Genomic DNA, 19257 nt, shown 5'->3' on the forward strand with positions numbered 1-19257 from the left:
TCTTTAGTCCACATAGTCTAGCAAAAAGTGCTGGGGTGAACATGATTTGATATGCATCATGGATGCATGACTTTAGAAGGGCCAATGAGAATACATTTTAGAACTTTTGGAAGATCTACCAAAAAATAATCTCACTGTTTTCTCCTAGTATTTTACTAAAAGAATGGGAAGTTTAGGCTACTGCAGACATCTTGCCCACATAAAAAGAAGCCCAGAATTACCAAGACTTAATTGAACAAAGTTGAAAGTAAAGTCAAGAGACAGAGAAACAAATTTTAATGATGTGGCCCAGTTCCTGGGCCCAATTGCACCTGAAGAAAAATCTAGTTTTGGATTTTTTTCTTTGTATATGTTTACAATTTCTTATTCCTTGAATTATTAACCTTGGACCACGGAGAGATTCTTAATGAATACATTATCTCTGATTTCAATTTAAAGGACAGGAAATAGAGAAAATATATTGTTTTAAATGCAAGTTTCTTTTATTCAAAGTGAAATTCTCAGCAATTCTGCAATGTGTATAGAAAGAAGAATTCACTGTAGAAAGAGAACAATTATACAAGCTTCTGCAAAATAGATGCCTGAATCTTCTTCCATTCATATAATTTTCTTGTAAAAGTGAGTATCATTATGACATAATTATAGTTTATCCAAATCCCAACATGAAATTAACATTTCAAAGACATAACAGAATTAAAACATTTTCCTACAGGACAAAATATTTTATCAATTTAGACTAAATTTGCAATCTTCCAAACTTCACAGGAAATAAAACAGACTATCTAAAACTCTACTAAAATTAAAATGAACAAGTTTAATCCCAGTTTTATAAATAAGACACAAAAGTACCTCTGATAACAGGGAAAGTGTGTCTGTCCTGAGGTCAAGTCTGCATTAAACTATTTTTCCCGGTAAGACAGGCAAAGTATTTGTTCTGTAATTGAGTAAAAAAACCTCTTATTTCTATCACTTAATCAGGCTGCCTCAGACTCACTTAAAATTTCCCTTGGTGGGTCACCTGGGTCCTTTAGTCAGTTAGTGTCTGACTTTGGCTCAGGTCATGATCCCACAGTTCATGAGCTTGAGCCCTGCATGGGGCTCTGTGCTGTCAGTGAGGAGCCCAGATAGGATCCTCTGTCTCCCTTTCTCTCTGCCACTCCCCTACTTCCTCTCTCTCTCTCTCTCCCCCTCAAAAATAAATAAACATTTAAAAAAAAAGTTTCGGGGCGCCTGGGTGGCGCAGTCGGTTAAGCGTCCGACTTCAACCAGGTCACGATCTCACGGTCCGTGAGTTCGAGCCCCGCATCGGGCTCTGGGCTGATGGCTCAGAGCCTGGAGCCTGTTTCCGATTCTGTGTCTCCCTCTCTCTGCCCCTCGCCCGTTCATGCTCTGTCTCTCTCTGTCCCAAAAATAAATAAACGTTGAAAAAAAAATAAATAAATAAAATAAAATAAAAAGTTTCCCTTGGTGACCATCAGTAAGGTATACACATTGCCTAAAGTGGCTAAGTGTTTGATAAGTAAATTATCAGATGCTAATATTTCATTTCTGGTTGCTTAGATACCACCTACATTTTAGGAAATAATATTCTATTTCTGTAACTGTAAATGAGATACATACTATTTTATATAATTTGTAACACACTGAAAGGTACAAAGAAGATAAAAGCCAGCCATGTTCTAATCACAGGGTATTTAGTCCTGTTAGTATGTTAATGTATTTCTCTTTAGAATTTATTTCAAGAATTATATTGTTTGTATTATTGTGTGCCTTTTGTATACTTACTATATTTGAATATTTTCCTATGATAATCATTTGTTAAAAAATAATTTTAGGGGAGCCTGGGTGGCTCAGTCATTTGGGCATTCGATTTCGGCTCAGGTCATGATCTCACAGTCTGTGAGTTCAAGCTCCATGTTGGGCTCTGCACTGACAGCTCAGAGCCTGGAGCCTGTCTTCGATTCTGTGTCTACCCCTCTCTCTCTGTCCCTCCCCCACTCACGCTGTCTCTCTCTCTCTCCCTCTCTCAAACAAACAATAAATAAAAACAATTTTTAGAAACCTCACATTTCACTTTAGAGGCCAAATTCTGACAGTAATCTTCATGAGCTGCATCCTCTCATTATCTATCCGACCCAACTATCCCCCTTCTGTAACTTGATACTGGTCAAAACAGACTCTGCACTTCCTCCAACATGCCATGATGGCCCAGCCTTAGTGCCTTTCTACTTACTGTCCCTTTCACCGGGAATGCTTTCCCTCCTCATGTGCATGGCACATTCCACCACCTCCTCCAAATGGCAAATCTCCATGAGAGGCACCATGGCCCACCAGGTGACTATGGTCACAGTTTCTGGAGTCAAAATTCACATACTAGCTGGTGACCTTGGGGAAGCTGCTGAATCTCTCTGTGCTTTGGCGAACAATACCTACCTCATGGGCCTGCTGTGAGAATTAAATACATCATATTGCAAAACCTTCCTTACCAGCATTCTCAGTGTTCAAGACAGCTCTTCCTTCTAATGTCACTCTTTCCACAGTCCATGTGACATCTGAGAGTATATTCTACTACTTACTGGTTTGTATTGTCATGACAAATGACTGATGTATCATGTGTGTTGTGTAACGTCTTATCTCTCTCACCAGAGTAGAAGTTCTATAGATGTAAAGGTTCTCACCTTGAGGATCACCTCAAACAAAACTGTGCTCAAAAACAAAACAAACAAAAAGTTAACACTAATATAGAACCTACAAAACCATCACTATCCTAAGCTTTTTACAACCTATTTTTTAACTAATTAATTAATTAATTAATTAATTTAATTTAGGTAGTCTCCATGCCCAATGTGGGGCTTGAACTCACAACCTTGAGATCAAGAGTCATATGCTCTACTGACTGAGCCAGCCAGGCACCCGCTAAGCTTCTTAAATAAAGTAATCATTTGTTTCTTGACATAACCCTTGGAATAGGAATTGTTATCATTATTATCTCAATTTTATAGATAAGAAAACTGAGGCATTCAAACACTTAAGCAATCCTCCCCACTAGTGATGCCACTAAGTGGTGAGAGGGGATTTGACCGTAGGCAGTCTGGCTTCGGAGAGAAGGCTCTTGACCACTATGTAATGCTTCTAATAAACATGCAATGATGAGATGTGTTGAATAAATTAAAGAACGACACAGCGTCATATTAACAGGATCAAGTTTCTTTCCTGTGCCTGACCTCCTTCTGAAATATAGGTAAATTTTAGTCCCTCTAAGACACAGCTTCTTCTAATCAGAGGAATGTAGGCAAGAAAGTAGAATAGTAAGGCTTTTATTTCTCATCTCTCCTTCAGCAAGAGAGGAAGAACACCTTCCTTCTGGCTGGGTATCCAAGTGTGTTTTCGGGTTTTTTTTCCCCTTTTCATTCCTTCTATCACCTTCACTTGGCTTCCAGCTTCACATTGATTTGCATCCCTAAAGCAAATGACCTTTGCTAACCAATGTGTGTGTGTGTGTGTGTGTTTGTCTTTTACATATTATAGCACAGCTTGTTAGTATACTATTAATAGCAGCAATTTTCAAGCAATTACATCATAGTTTTAGTCAATTCACCAGAATACTTTTCTTCCCACTCCATATATATTGCATTCTAATATAATTTCTCTTATTGAAATAAGTTGTTTGCTGAATGCATTATGAAACTCCACAAGGATGTATTATGAAAGCAATACTTTCTAACTGTGCTCAGCTCTGCTCTGGCTTTGCTCAAATAGTCATGGGGGTAGGAGAAGGGCTCCTCCTTTAATCTTGAAAGGGTGTGAATAAATCAATGTTCACGCCCCTTTCATCAAAAGGAGACTAAAATACACTTACACTTCACTGTCCTCTAGGACTACCCAGAACACGATTTCTCAAAATAGCACCCACAGAAAACATCTGCATCAGAAATAACTTGAATGCTTGATAAAAATGAGGACTATTATTCCCAATCTTAATTTTTTTTTTTTACTGAATTGAAATTTCACAAGGCAGGACAAAGGAATTTTCACTTTTAACAAGTACCCCCAAGTAATTTAATGTGTGTATTAATATACATTAAACAGTATTACTCAACAAATAAATGTGCCATTTCCTTTGCTGATTTCTGGGAATATAATGATGAACAGAAAAAGACAAAATCCCTGTCCTCATGGAATATCAGCTTAGCGGGGAGACAGATATTAGTAAATGACCACACAAAGGCACAGAGAATCTCTACTAGAATAAGGGCTATGAAGGGGAGAAAAATCCAAACATGGATGCTTGGCCTTGCCAGGAATTTCAAGGAAAGCGTCTCTGAAATGAAACCCCAAGCAGTACAAGTTAACTCAGGAAGAGGAGAGAGGGATTATGTTCCAGAGAGTAGGAAAGTGATGTCCTAAATCATGCAACAGAAGGAGCACGGAGAGAGAAGGACGGGCACAGGAAGCCCAGGGTGATGCTAGCAACTGGAGGGGAAGATTGGGAGAAGAAGCAAGATTGGTGACATGTGACCCCACACCAAGCCTGTAGACCAGCTCTGCCTATACTTAATACTAATACAATGGGATCCCCTTAGAGGGCTGATGTGGGGAGAGGACACTGGCAGGGTGAGAGCTGAAATTATTCTTATTGACCCTAGAACTGTGCAGTCCAATAGGATAACCACCAGCCATATGGGGCTGTTTAAATGTAAATGGAATAAAGTGAAAACCTCAATTCCTCTTTCACACTGACTTCATTTCAAGTGCTTAATAGTCACATGTGGCTGGTAACTACCTATCGGACAGCACAGATACAGAATATTCATGGTCGTAACAGCAATGCTGCGCAGAGGTGGTCTGCAAACCCCAGCATGGTAGCCATCCTTTGAGAGCTGGTTAGAAATGCACAATGTCATGTCCTGCTGTGCATGCTAAGATGATTCTTAGGTGACCTATATGCATATTACAGTTTGAGGACTATAATTCTGAAGGGTAACTGACCATTTAATGAAATCCTATTAAAAATCTGAGGCTTTGGATGGGGTGAAAATCACAGATAAACTTCTAATATAGAGGATAGTGGTTAAAGAGATGTTAATATTGCCAAATAAGCGACAAGCGTGAGCCCCAGTTTCACAGGATCTCTACCAGACCTTTTAGGAACTTGGTGAAATATACACACCAAATGCTTTACATTTGGGGAAAGAAGATTGTCTTACAGTTCTTTCCAAATGTGATTTTAAGGTGTTTCCCCACTGCCCTCCCTTCCCATCCACTCCCCTGTATCATCGCTCTGTAATGCCTCACTGCTGTGTGTAGGACGGCTACATTTCATACGAATAGAATCCAGGCTGTGACACAAAAAGCTTAATTTTCTTTTTTAGGGTTCCCGGTGGAAGACTATAATATGTGAAATGTTATTTGTTAGATCGTTAAAAGAAACTAATGAACTCGCTGGCTTCCTGAAATTGTATTCTATTTTTCAGGAGTATGGTTGCCTATTTATTTTTAACTGTACTATTATCATATAAATAGATCAACTTGTGGTTGTTACCGATTTCAGACACGCACTCCACTCCACTTTTATTGCACCGTCTGTTCCGTAACAAAATACCTGAGGAAACTCACCAAAATGCCAAACTTGTAAACAAAGCATTACAACATATGTGAGGATGCAAAAAACTTCCAAATATCTTGTCTATGCTGAGGGTTAATTTTGAGCTAGAAAACAGCTGTAACAGCAACATGATAATAATCTTAAAATCAACACTTATGTGTAATAAACACTTATCACGATGGACTGAATTTCTGTTGTCCCCCAAAAGTTCACACGTTGAAGCCCTGACCTCCAACATGGTGATATTTGCAGACAGGGCCTTTGGGAAGTAAAAAAGATTAGATTAAGTCATGAACAGGGACAGGTTCTCTCCTTGACCAAACTTTAGTCTCTGTGAAAACACAGAGGAAAAGTCCATGTAAGGACACAGTGAGGCGAGGTGAGAATGGAGTGTCAGTTTTCCAGGAATACCTTTCTCACCAACAACTGAATTTACCGACACCTTGATCTTGGACTTCTAGGCCTCCAGAACTGACAGAAGTAATTTTCTGTTGTTTTACACACCATTGATAGTAGCCTGAGCAGACTAAGACACCAGATCTAACAGACTCAGATACTAGACCTGAGCAGACTAAGACACTAGCCCAGAGCCACAAACCTCACAGATTATCTCATTTATATTTACTTCATTACTAGGCTAAAGTGATAAATATTAGAAATGCTTTACAAATGAGGAAACTGAGGCTCACAGAGATTAAGTAATTTCAAGGTCACTCTGTAATTACTCCAAAGTCATCTCATATTTCCCTTTAATCCAAATCCAAAGAAAACCCATGTAAACTTTTAAGCAATGTATGGGTAAAATACAGCAGCTAGAGAGTGAACCAAAGCATGGACAATGTTGCTAACAATTCTTGACAGCTGTATTAAAGTACTACCTGCATTTAAACAGATGCTATTATTTTATGGATATAATTAGACTGTGTGTACAAAACAAATATATCTGTGGTTGTTTCTGGTTTTTAATCTGAGAAATCGTACTCCTTTGGATTCATGCAGCACAGACAAGATGGCCTACTAAACATATAAATGCAACTCAAAAGGAAACTCTTGTATGGATAGGAAACCTGAATCCTAATCCTTTTTCGTAACTAATTTTGCGAACTTGGGCAGGTCACTTAATCTCTTAGGACAAAATGTTCTCTTGTCAAAGGGGGGGGCTGGTCTTGAATATCCCCCCCCCCACCAGGGTTAACACTCTGATTTTGTGTTCTCAAAGAAAGCCTTATCAAGAACTCCATTATCTCAGCTGACAAAATAAAATGTTTGATCTTTATAACAGATGTAAGTCTTGCTATGGGATTACTTTGAATTTTGATCTATAGGGTCAAAACTATAAAAGAATTAAAAAAAAAAAACAAAGAAAGAGAGAGAGACCAGAAAGAGACAGAGAGACAGAGGGAGAGAGAAAGAGAGCCAGAGGGAGAGTAAGGGGGAGAGAGGAAAGGATGGAAGGAGAGAAGGAGGAAGGGAAAAAGGAAGAACAAAAAAAAGATAGAAAAAAAAGGAGATCAACCATATTATGCTGTTCTACTAAAAAGAGAAAAAAAATTCAGACATTGTTTAGCTGATAAAATCTGCACTGCTAGGAAATGTAAAATAATCAGTTGTACTGGCCAGATCTCATCCAGTGCAAGTGACAGAAACTCATCTCAAAGTGCATAAAGCAAAAGCAACAATAAATTTATTGATTTACATAGATGAAAAAGTTCATGGGTGTATATGGCTTTAGGCAAATATCTCTGCCAGCAACTCTAGGCTTACATACTCTCTCACTTTGTCTTTCTAATAAAAACCCCAGAATTAAATCTCCTTGGCAAAAAAGGGGTCATGTGCCCATAATTAAATCAGTCCTATGGTCAAAGAAGGTCATATGCCTATTCTTTGAACCAAAGATGAGGGCATATTCACTCTTAGTTACCTAGAAACCACAAGAAAAATTCTACCTGGATTTTACCATAAGAATGGAGAATTGAGAACTGGCAAGCAAAAAACAGTAGTCATCAGTCTTACCAAGAAAGATATTAACAGTACTGGAAAAATAATGATATGTGACTGGGGCGCCTGGGTGGCTCAGTCGGTTGACTGTCTGACTTTGGCTCAGGTCATGATCTCACATGGGCTGGAAACCCATGTCAGGCTCTGTGCTGACAGCTCAGAGCTTGGAGCCTGCTTTGGATTCTGTGTCTCCCTCTCTCTCTGCCTTGCCCCCACTCATGCTGTTTCTCTCTCTCTCAAAAATAATAAACATTAATTTGTTTAATTAAAAAAAATGATGATATGTGAGTTATTTCCCCAACTGACTAAAGACAATATAATTATACAGGCATACCTTGGAAATACTGTGGGTTCAGTTCTAGACCACCACAATAAAGTAAATATGGCAATAAGGCAAGGTAAATATTTTATTGATTTCCCAGTGCATATAAAAGTTATGTTTACACTATATTGTATTCTATTAAGTGAGCAAGAGCATTATGTTAAAAAATGTGCATAACCTAATTAAAAATATTGCTAAAGAGTGCTAACCATCATCTAATTTTTTAGCAAGTCATAATCTTCTTGCTGCTAGGTCTTTACTTGATGTGAAAGCACTGACTAATCAGGATGGGGGTTGCTGAATGTTGGGGTGGCTGTGGCAATTTCTAATAACAAGACTACAGTGAACTCTGCTGCATTGATTGACTGTCCCTTTCACAATTTCTACGTAGTATGCAATGCTGTTTGATAGCATTTTACCTACAGTAGAACTTCTTTTGAAATTGAAGTCAAACCTCTCAAACCCTCTCTGCTTTATCAGCGAAGTTTATGTAATATTCTATGCATTCTATGAAATACTCTTTCTCGTCATTTCAACAAGCTTCACAGCGTCTTCACCAAGGGTAGATTCCTTCTCAAGAAACTATTTCCTTTGCTCATCTATAAGAAGCAACTCATCAGTTAAAATTTTATCATGAGAGCAATTCAATCCCATCTTCAGACTCCACTTCTAATTCTACTGCTCTTGCTATTTCCACCACTTCTGCAGTTACTTCCTCCACTGAAGTCCCAAATCCCTCAAAGTCATCCATGAGAGTTGGAAACAACTTCCAAACTCCTGTCCATGTTGTTATTTACACCTCTTCTCATGAATCATGGATGCTCTTAATTCTATCCAGAATGGTGAATACTTTCCAGAAGGTTTTCAATTTACTTTGTCCAAATCTATCAGAAAAATCACTCTCTATGGCACCTATAGCCTTACAAAATGTATTTCTTAAATAATACGACTTGAAATTTGAAATGACTTCTTGACTCATGGGTTCCAGAATGGATGCTGTGTTGGCAGGTATGAAAACAACATAAATTCCATCATACATCAGAGCTCTTGGGTGGCCAGGTGCATTGTCAGTGAGCAGTAATAATTTGAAAGGCATCTTTTTTTCTGAGCAGTAGGTCTTAACACTGGGCTTAAAATAGTCAGTAAACCATCTGGTAAATAGATGTGCTATCATCCAGGCTTTGTTGTTCCATTTATAGAGCACAGACAGAGGAGGCTTTGCATACTTCTTAAGGGCCTTAGGATTTTCAGACGGGTAAATGAGCATTGGCTTCATTTGCATTATCTCCTAACCAGGGAGTCAGCTTGTCTTTTGAAACTTTGAAGCCAGGCACTGACTTCTCCTACCCACAAAAGTCCTAGATGGCATCTTCTTTCAATAGAAGGCTATTTTGTCTACATTGAACTTCTGTTCTTTAGTGTAGCCACCTTCATTAATTATCTCAGCTTGATCTTCTGAAGAACTTGCTTCAGCTTCTACATCAGTACTTGCTGTTTCACTTGTACTTTAAAGTCATAAAGATGGCTTCTTTCTTTCAACCTCAAGAACCAAACTCTCCTAGAGTTAAGCTTTTCTCCTGTTACTTCCTCACCTCTCTCAACCTTCAGAGAACTAGGGCCTTGTTCTGGATTAAGCTTTGGCTTAAGGCAACCTTGTGGATGGTGTGATCTTCTAACCAAACCACAAACTTTCTCCATATCAGCAAAAAGGCTGTTTTGCTTTCTTGTCATTTGGGTGTTCACTGGAGTGAACATATTTTTAAATGTTTATTTACTTTTGAGAGACAGAGAGAGAGAGAACACAAACAGGGGAGGGACAGAGACAGAGAGGGAGACACAGAATCTGAAGCACAGAGCTGTCAGCATAGAGCCTGATGCAAGGCTCAAATCCACGAACCATGAAGTCATGACCTGAGCCGAAGTTGGACGCCCAAATGACTGAGCCACCCAGGTGCCCCTGGAATGAACATTTTAAATTTCTTTCAAGAACTTTTCCTTTGCATTCACATCTTGGCTAGCTTTTGGCCTATCTCAGCTTTCGACATTCATTCATCACTAAGCTTAGTCATTTCTACCTTTTGATTTAAAGTGAGAGATGTGTGATTCTTCCTTTCACCTGAACAGTTAGAGGACACTGTAGCATTATTAATTGACCTAATCTCAATATTGTTGTGTCTCAGACAATATGGATGCCTAGGGAGAGGGAGAGAGATGGGGTAAAGGCTGGTTGGTGGAGCAGTCAGAACACATACAACATTTTTATCAATTTGCCATTTCATACAGAGGTGGCTCACGGTGCCCCCAAACAATCACAACAGTGACACCAAAGATCATTTATCACAGATGACAAATATAGTGAAAATTGGTAAAAGTTTGAAATATTGAAATAATTACCATAATATGACATGTAGGCATAGAGTGAGCAAATGCTATTGGAAAAATGGTGCCAAGAGACTGGCTTGTTGCAGGGTTGGCACAAACATTCAATGTGTAAGAAATGCAGTATCTACAAAGCACAAAAAAGTGAAGCACAATACAAGGAGGTATGCCTGTAGTTGTAAATTACTGAGCATTCCTTATATGCCCCAAATTGTGCCAAATGCTTTACACACATTTCCTAATTCATCTTACACACAGATGAAGAAATAGAAGCTCAAAAAACTTATGTCACTTGCACGGAATCCCAAAAACTCGTAGGAGGCAGAGCTAAAATACAATATGGGTTTATCTCATTTCCCAGTTCATGATCATAGGAGTCTTAGCTATATGCTATTTTTCTGAGAACTAATTTGATATCTTATTTTCAGAGAGTAAAAAAAAAAATGCAAGTTTTGAGTAAAATAACTTCACAGTGTGGCTTCAAAAAAGAAAAATTTTTTTGTAAGAACAAGAGTACAATAGAATATGGTTTATTAATAATGTCCAAAATGAATGTGTGACATCATCAGTATCATGCTGTTTTAAATAATTCAGTTACCTTACTTCCAAAGTACATGGTCAAAAAATAATTTTCAGAAAATATGTGCATATGTATATACATATGTGTGTGTGTATACACATATACATAATCAGAATTCAACAGAATTCAATGCACACAAAAGAGTTATTAACAATCAGAACATGTAAACCTCTGAAAACCATCTGCAACTTTCATTTCAGAAATACTAGTTATATCAGTTACTAGTGATATTCCAAATTATTTCAAGCTATGCAGCTCAGGATACTGGGACACCACTAACCAGTCATTTGAAAATTGACTGTTCATATCACCCATAACCACCAACTTCTACAGCTAGTCATTGAGTTAGCACAATGGCACAACTCTGAGCTAAACGATTTTCTATAACAAGGTTGACAAATGGTGGCCTATGGGTCAAACCAGCCTGCTGCCTGTTTTTGTAAATAAAGTTTTATTGGAACACAGCCATGATCACTGATTTACATATTGCCTATGACTTTGCACTACAATGGCAGAGTTTAACAGCTGCTCTGAGGGACCTTCTGCCCTCAGGGGTCGAAAATATTTATTATGTAGTCTTTTGAAGAAAAAGGTTGGCAAGCCCTGTTCTAGAATTGCATACGTGTTGCAAGGAGGTCTTGAATTTAAAAATTTTTTTTTAACGTTTATTTATTTTTGGGACAGAGAGAGACAGAGCATGAACGGGGGAGGGGAAGAAAGACAGGAAGACACAGAATCGGAAGCAGGCTCCAGGCTCTGAGCCATCAGCCCAGAGGCTGACGAGGGGCTCGAACTCACGGACTGCGAGATCGTGACCTGAGCTGAAGTTGGATGCTTAACCGACTGAGCCACCCAGGCGCCCCGGAGGTCTTGAATTTTAAAGAGAAACTCCAAAAACACCAATTTTTTGCCTCTTTTCTAAATCATAGGGAAGGAAGCTAATAGTTTATGAATACAGACTGAATTTCTAATGCTATAAAAAGAACATGATATCACACTTCAAACCACCCTTTGAAAATGAGGTAATGAACTGCTTACCAGGCCAGCTGCTTCTGAACAATTGAGAGTTCACCTGGATGCCTGGAGGGTCCTCTCCTGCTTTTACTCCTTTAAATTCTGGTGTTATTCTGCCCTTAAAAAAGGAGTTAATGAGGTGGAATCTTTTCATTTGTGCTCTTTGGGATGCTGTCATTTAGGAGCTATGACATGAACTTTCTTTTTTAAAAGTTCCTTGAAACCTTCTAAACCTTAAAACTTTCTGTAATGGTTTCCCTTTCATTGGTTTCTACAAACCATGTCTTGTTTCCTTCCCACTAAATCATGATGACCCTAGAGTCATATATGAATTAGACATGTTCAACCCTTAATAGGCATTCACAGCATCATGTGGCTACTGAGGGACTTTGCTTACCCACATGTCCTTTGAAAGATTAACTAGGCACTTGGCCTTCATTGGTCTGTACTTGGAATTATTGCATTTCATCTGTTCTTCTTTAGCAGCTTGGGCTCTGGATGACCCACTTCTAGTAAAGAGAGTATTTGCTTAACATTAGAGCATATTGTATTTTCCTTGATTCTGAATTAAATTCTAGGGCTAATGCTTGGGTTTTCTATACACAGACTGGTAACTCCAATCTTATTTGATTGGGTGGAAAGAGGGTATATTGGATGTGAAATTCTTGTCTTGATCCTTTATCCTCAAGTCTAGACTGCACATGGAATCCCTGATCAAATTTCCATCAGTTACATGCCAGTGACCTATTAGACATTAGGGTATACCACTGAGAAATATTTCCAATGGTCGGGCATTAGAAATGCTGGATACATTTCACTTATGCTATTTAAATAAACGAGTCATGTTTCATTGTGCACCATAATGTCACTGTGGCCACACAAGCTTTAGATTTTTCAGATTTTCAACAAATTCTTGAGTGAAGACATGAATGTGAACACACACAAGAAATATTCACCCCAAGCCAGGACAGAATATATCCCTCTCAAAGAAAGAACACATTTCTGGTTGTAAAGAGACCATATGGCTACCAAGAAGCAAAACAAACAACAACCCTTAGAATATTTTTAAATCAGCACAGGAAAACTGTTGACAAGGAAAATAGGATTGCAATGTGAGTGAGAAAATCAGAACTCTTGAGTTAAGATCATACTAAAGGACAACTCATTCACTGCTCCAGGCTGTTCCACTTAAAGGGGGCAGTTGCCCCTCCCCCCCCACCCCAGAGTCCATATACTCCCAAAAGAGTCTTCATATCTGTAAATTCCCCTTCTGGAATGCCAATTCTACATACTTGAACTCCTGAAATGCAAATGGAAAGCCTTCCACTAACTGTATGGTTACATACATTTTGATATGACTGTCTTAAAGCTTGTTTGAAAATACATTGAGTGTGTTCACTGTATGCTTTTTCCCTATCAAACATTCATCCAAGGTGAAGACCATGTCACCAAGAGGTGGTTATCCGTTCCAGGAGTCAGTACATGCCTAACAAACCAGTTGGAGTCAAGGTCCCCAGGTCTTTTTCTCTACAACTCCTAGAAAAGATGTATCCTCCTTCCATTGAAAATGCCCAGGAAAGATAGGCATACTGGTTCCAGAAAGGCAGACTCTGTCTGACAATGAAGTCAGCACAGACAGCAGAGCTAGGAGACTGGAAAGATGAATCCCAAATACCATCATTTGAGTCCAAGAGTGAAGTGCTCTCTAAAGAAAGAACTGGTGTTGCTTGAGTTACCTAATTCACTTTTTGTGTAAGCTGCTTAGAGATGTCACGTGTAGGATAGGCACAGATACAAGGTACTTTTTTTAGTGATCAAAAAATAATAAACTCTGATATGTTTATATCAGAATTTTAAAGACATGTGCTACTTGACAGGAAAATGTTGATATGTGAGGAGGGAAGAGGAAGAAGAATCCGTAGGTCTGAATGGAATGCAGAGTGACCAGGCACACTGAAAGGAGAGGGTGGTGGGCTATGATGGGAGGAGCATTTCAAAAGGGAAGTGAGCAGACATTGAAGACAAGCTTTTCATGTACTTGACCACTATGTCTGAGGCTAGGAATGATTTAGCAAAATGGGAGATCTACAGTTTCATGTAGGACTGAAGCTAAAATATCCCAGCAAAACTAAATCCCCATTGATATTATCTCTGTCATGAGCCAGAGGGTTTGATATGTTAATATTTATTTCATATTTTTGACTTATTAACAAATTCTCTACCATAGATACCAGCTCAGAACTTTGCAGCTACTATACTGAGCCACTTATGGCCCTAGTCTCTAAAGATGAACCTGTGGGTCCTGAAGTGGCCAAACCCTGGAATAAGTCATTATCATCTATGAAAAGCTATGAACAGCAACGGTGGGAATCTTAACAGTCATGTGTGTTTTGTTCAAGTCATTTTATCTCCCTGCTACTGTCTCCTCATCTGCAAAAGGGAATAGAATATGGAGATAATATAGAGATTTATACTGGAATATTACACTCAATTTAAAATAATACATGAAAACTGTCTATTTAGCACCATACTATGGAAGGTACTAATTAAATTATAGCTGCTTTATTTTCTATACACAAATTTTACATTTGTTTGCTGATCACATTTGCATTTGTCTGTAAAGGCACATATTTAAGACTGAAATTATTTTCACCAAATAGAATGTATCCATGAAAGTATCTTATAAAAGGAAAAGCTTTGACTTTTCAGAAAGCTGTATTATTGGCATTGTTGAAATACTGGAGTTAGAGGAGAAAAATGCATGGAATCATGTATATATCTAATTATTCCATCCTCTTAATCAGGTAATTTGTTTCTTACAAGGCAATTATTCACACTGGAATTACTAGATGATGCCAGAGAATAAAATTGGGTTTCAACAGGGGCGCCTGGGTGGCGCAGTCGGTTGGGCGTCTGACTTCAGCCAGGTCACGATCTCGCGGTCCGTGAGTTCGAGCCCCGCGTCGGGCTCTGGGCTGATGGCTCGGAGCCTGGAGCCTGTTTCCGATTCTGTGTCTCCCTCTCTCTCTGCCCCTCCCCCATTCATGCTCTGTCTCTCTCTGTCCCAAAAAAAAAAAAAAAAAAAAAATTGGGTTTCAACAATAATTTGAGGCTATAGTGTTTTTTATGAGGAAATAATATGCATAAATAAAACAGATTAATAATCTACTTAAATTATTACTTCTTTTATGGTCTGTTTATGTCCAAGTTTCAAAAATATATATGTTAATCATGCTACTCAGCAGTGCAATCATTAAAGGTCAGCATACTTTTATAAAAGCTGAAAGGGTCTAACGGACTTGGCAAAAAGTATTAGCCTCACCAGAAAGCTAGCATTTAGGAGTCAATGGAAAACCCAAAAAGTTGTGAAAGCAAATATAGAAAGAAGTGCCTATGCATAAAATATTCAGTAAGATAATAAGGTAATATGACACTGGTGAACTGTAAAAAGGGTATTTCAGAGTGCAGATGGAAGAGAAGAACAAAAAATATTTCAACGGCCTTAAGATTTCTGACTTTGTTCTGGTATGAATACAATAAAAATCAATGAAGAACAAAACTGAACAAAGGTATGAAAGAGATACTTGTGTTTTTTTCTGTTAATGGAAATGGAGACTAAACGTAAAATCATTGCTTCTTGTTGATCTCTCCTCCTCCTCTTTACTCCAAACCCACATCACAGCCTAGGCTCTCCCTTCTGACGTTCATAATTCACTTGCTAAAACTGAAATAAAACATGCAAACAGAAAAATGCAGAGCAATTTACAATTATTTTTGACACTTATATACATAGACTCACACGGTATGTGTTCTTTCTGAGTTTAATTTACAAAATATAATGGTTTTGAAATTTTTTTTTTTTTTTGCCTATTGTTACATACAATGTAGTTTTCACTGCTGGATGGGTATATACCACACAAATTTTAATATTAAAGTAATACTGTTATAAACTGCCTTGACCAGACTTTTCCACTCTTCTTTTTTTAATATATCCAGGAGTGGAATTTCTGGGTCAAAGCTTTGTGCACCTTTCCCTTTAAGTTTCCAGACTAGTTGTACCAATTTACCTCACTACTTGCACTGCTTGGCTGTTCCCATGGGTCCATAACTCCCTCAGTATTCAAGATGACCATGTTTATTTGTTTTTTTTTTTCTTAATTTTAGCCATTTTTACATTAATGACATCTCATTAGGTTCCTTTTTTTTTTTTTACTAACATATAATATACATGCAATAAAATATACAGGTATCAAATGTTCAGTTTGATGGGCTTTGATAAGTTTATTCACCCATGTAACTACTATCCATTCACCCATGTAACTACTATCCAGAATTGGGTCCTACTATCCAAAGTGAAATACCCTAAATACATTTCTATCACCCCAAAATCACTCTCTTGCCTTTTCCATTCAATCCCATGCTCCCCCACCTAAAGTATTACTGTTCTAATTTCTATCACAGTAGTCCTCTTCTTGGATTTCAAATAAATGAAATCCTACAGAATATAATCATTTTTGTATGGTTTCTTTTGTTCAAAATTGTGTGTTTAACACTGCATCTATAAGATTCATTATGACATGGATTATATCAGGACTGTTCATTTCCTTTTTATTGTCAAGAAATAGTCCACTGTATGAGTACACTACAAGGTGTTTATTCCATTCTCCTGTGCATGAGCATCTGAGTTGTTTCAAATTAGGGGCTATTTGATTTGGCTGTAAAAAAAATTTTTATAAATATTTTTATTGGACATGTGTTTTTATTTATCTTGTGTAAATGCCTAAAATGGAGTTCCTGGGTTGTGAGATAAAATGTCTGTTTACCTGTATAAGAAACTGCAAAACATGTATTTGTATAATTTTATATTCCCATCAGCATTTATGAAAGTTAATTGTTCTACATCCTTACCAACAAGTATTCTTATTGCTCTTAACTGTTTTCCATTCTAGCAGGTGTAAAATGGTTTGTAATTGTGTTTTTTCTTAATTTTTTAAATTGAATTACAGCTGATATATCATTGTGGTTTTCACTAGTATTTCTCTGATGATTAGTATACAACCTTTTTTTTTTTTTTACACATTTGTGCTTATTGGTCATTTGTGAAAAACATTTATTATTTATTTAATACAGTAACAACTTTGTCTCCCTCACTACCTATAACTGGGATTTCATCTTATTTCAATCCTGAGTAATGAAACAATGACAAAACTAATCATAATAAGCTACTTCAAAAAGAGAAGCTAACACAACTCATTTTCTTTTAACAGGCACAATATAAACATATGCCCTCTAGAATGCACAATGCTTTAGTCACTAAGAAATTCAAGGGGTTCTTGAAGCATGCAGGCAAGACCAGGGTGTGGTAAAAGAGCAGTTGAGATGCTGTGCAACTGTTTAAGAGTTTTCGACACTGCATCTTTCTGCCACTAAGTGAATCCTGACACGGGGAAGATTTTAGCTACTGCCGAAGGGAGACGCAGTAACTGCTAAATTGACTTAGGGGCTGCACACAGGAATCAATAGCCAGAAAAGTACTAAACATGGCTGACTTTATCCTCTGTGTCCATTTGGCACAGCAAGTGGCAGTGTCTCTACAATGGTGATGCAGCCCCTGGAAGTGGCTTTCAACACTTTGTCCATGAGGGCTTTGATTCCTTGGGCAAAAGCTTCCCATTCGAATACACCCAGAGGTCCACTGCACACAATCTGCTTAGCCCCAGCAACTGCCTCTCAGGACCACCTTCCAAGCCCATTCAGTCAGCAAGTATGCCAGAGGTCACCGTGCTTGGCTAGTCCTAGCATTCTCATCAAACTTGTCAGCAGTGACAAAGCCAACATGCAAGGTAATCTTCACACTGTTCTTCCCAGCTTTGGACATCAGGTCTTTGATGATCTTGGCTCCCTCATCATCAAAGTAGAAACGTGCCATTGTCCGTGTCGTTGAGCATCTTAAGGAAGGTAAAAGCCATTCCAACACCAATAAACATCTCATTGACTTTGTTCACCATATTATTGATCCATTGGGTCTTGTCTGTAACTTTAGGTCCACCCAGGATGGCAGGGAAGGGTTGCTGGGCTCTCCAAGGCCTTGGTAAAGTAGTTCAGTTTCTTCTTCATCAAGAAATTTCCGGCATTCTGTGGCAGACTAAATCCCACCATTCAACTGTGGGCTTGATGACCAGTGCCAAAAGCATCATTGACATAGACATCCCCTATCTTGGAAAGTGAAACTCAGAAGGCTTCTATTTTGGCTGGCTCAGCTTTAGCCCTGTTCCCAGAAATATCTTTTGCCTTCCCTCATTCCTTCACATGAAAGGGAAGGTTCTGCGCAAGATGACAGACCCAGAAGAAGGATCAGCACAAGCTTCCTCCATTTCCAGGCTCATACAGTCCTTCAAGAACAAAATCTCAGCTCAGCAGAGATTTGAATTCTATAGCAACTGGCTCCAAAGAGTATTTGTCAGGCATGGACAAACCATCAGACCAGCCCAGATGGCTCATAAGAACAAGTGACTTGGCTCCATTGTCCAAGCAGAATTTGATGCTTGAGATGGCACCCTTGATTCTCTGGTTGTTTGTTATCTGATTGTTCTTCACAAGTACGTTGAAGTCCATTCTCATGATGACCCACTTCCCCTCCATGTCCAGCTTGTCCAGAGTCTGCTTGTTAGAAAGCAACATCTTGGCAATACAACAGCAGCAAGGTTGAGAGCTTAAACAACACTGTCATTCTTATATCATCTTTTGCAAAGTATTTTTTCAAAAGTTTTACCCTTTTTATTGGATTATTTGTCTTCATAAGATTGATTTGTGGAATTCTTTATATACTTTAGATACAAGCCATTTGTCAGATTTATGCATATAAATATTTGTAGTGTGTGGCTTCTATATTCATTTTCTTAATGATTTCTTTTGATAGAAGTTTTCTCTTTAATATTGATATAGCTCAAATTATCAATTTTTATAATGACTTGTGGGTTTTTTTGTTCAATAAATCTTTGCCTACTCAAGGTGACAAAGACAATTTCCTATCTTTTCCTCTAGAAGATTTATGGTGGTAGATTTTATATTTAAGCCTTTGATACATCTTGAATTAGTTTAACGTTGGTGTGTGGAGTGTCATATAGAATTGATCCAGCACTATCTGTTTAAAGAGACTTATTTTGAATGGATTTAAGTTAGCACCTTGGCTGAAAATAAATTGACTATATAATTTATATCTGTATCTACATCTATATTTAAACTCTGTTTGGTTCTACTGATTTGTCATTCCTTATACCCGTAGTATAGTCTTAATGTAGCTTTATTGCAGTTTTAAAAGAATTACGAATTTAAAAGAATGTTTTTCCATTTTGTTCA

General features: G+C 38.0%; 1 pseudogene; it reads right to left on the reverse strand.

Annotated features, from left to right (window-relative positions):
• Positions 1–17432: 17432 nt before the first annotated feature.
• LOC121041394 (phosphoglycerate kinase 1-like) lies at positions 17433–18579 on the reverse strand (annotated as a pseudogene).
• Between the last annotated feature and the right edge of the window lie 678 nt (positions 18580–19257).

This window comes from Herpailurus yagouaroundi, unplaced genomic scaffold (genome assembly GCF_014898765.1).
Source record: "Herpailurus yagouaroundi ecotype Mexico unplaced genomic scaffold, PumYag 183, whole genome shotgun sequence".
NCBI classification, from domain to species: Eukaryota; Metazoa; Chordata; class Mammalia; order Carnivora; family Felidae; genus Herpailurus; species Herpailurus yagouaroundi.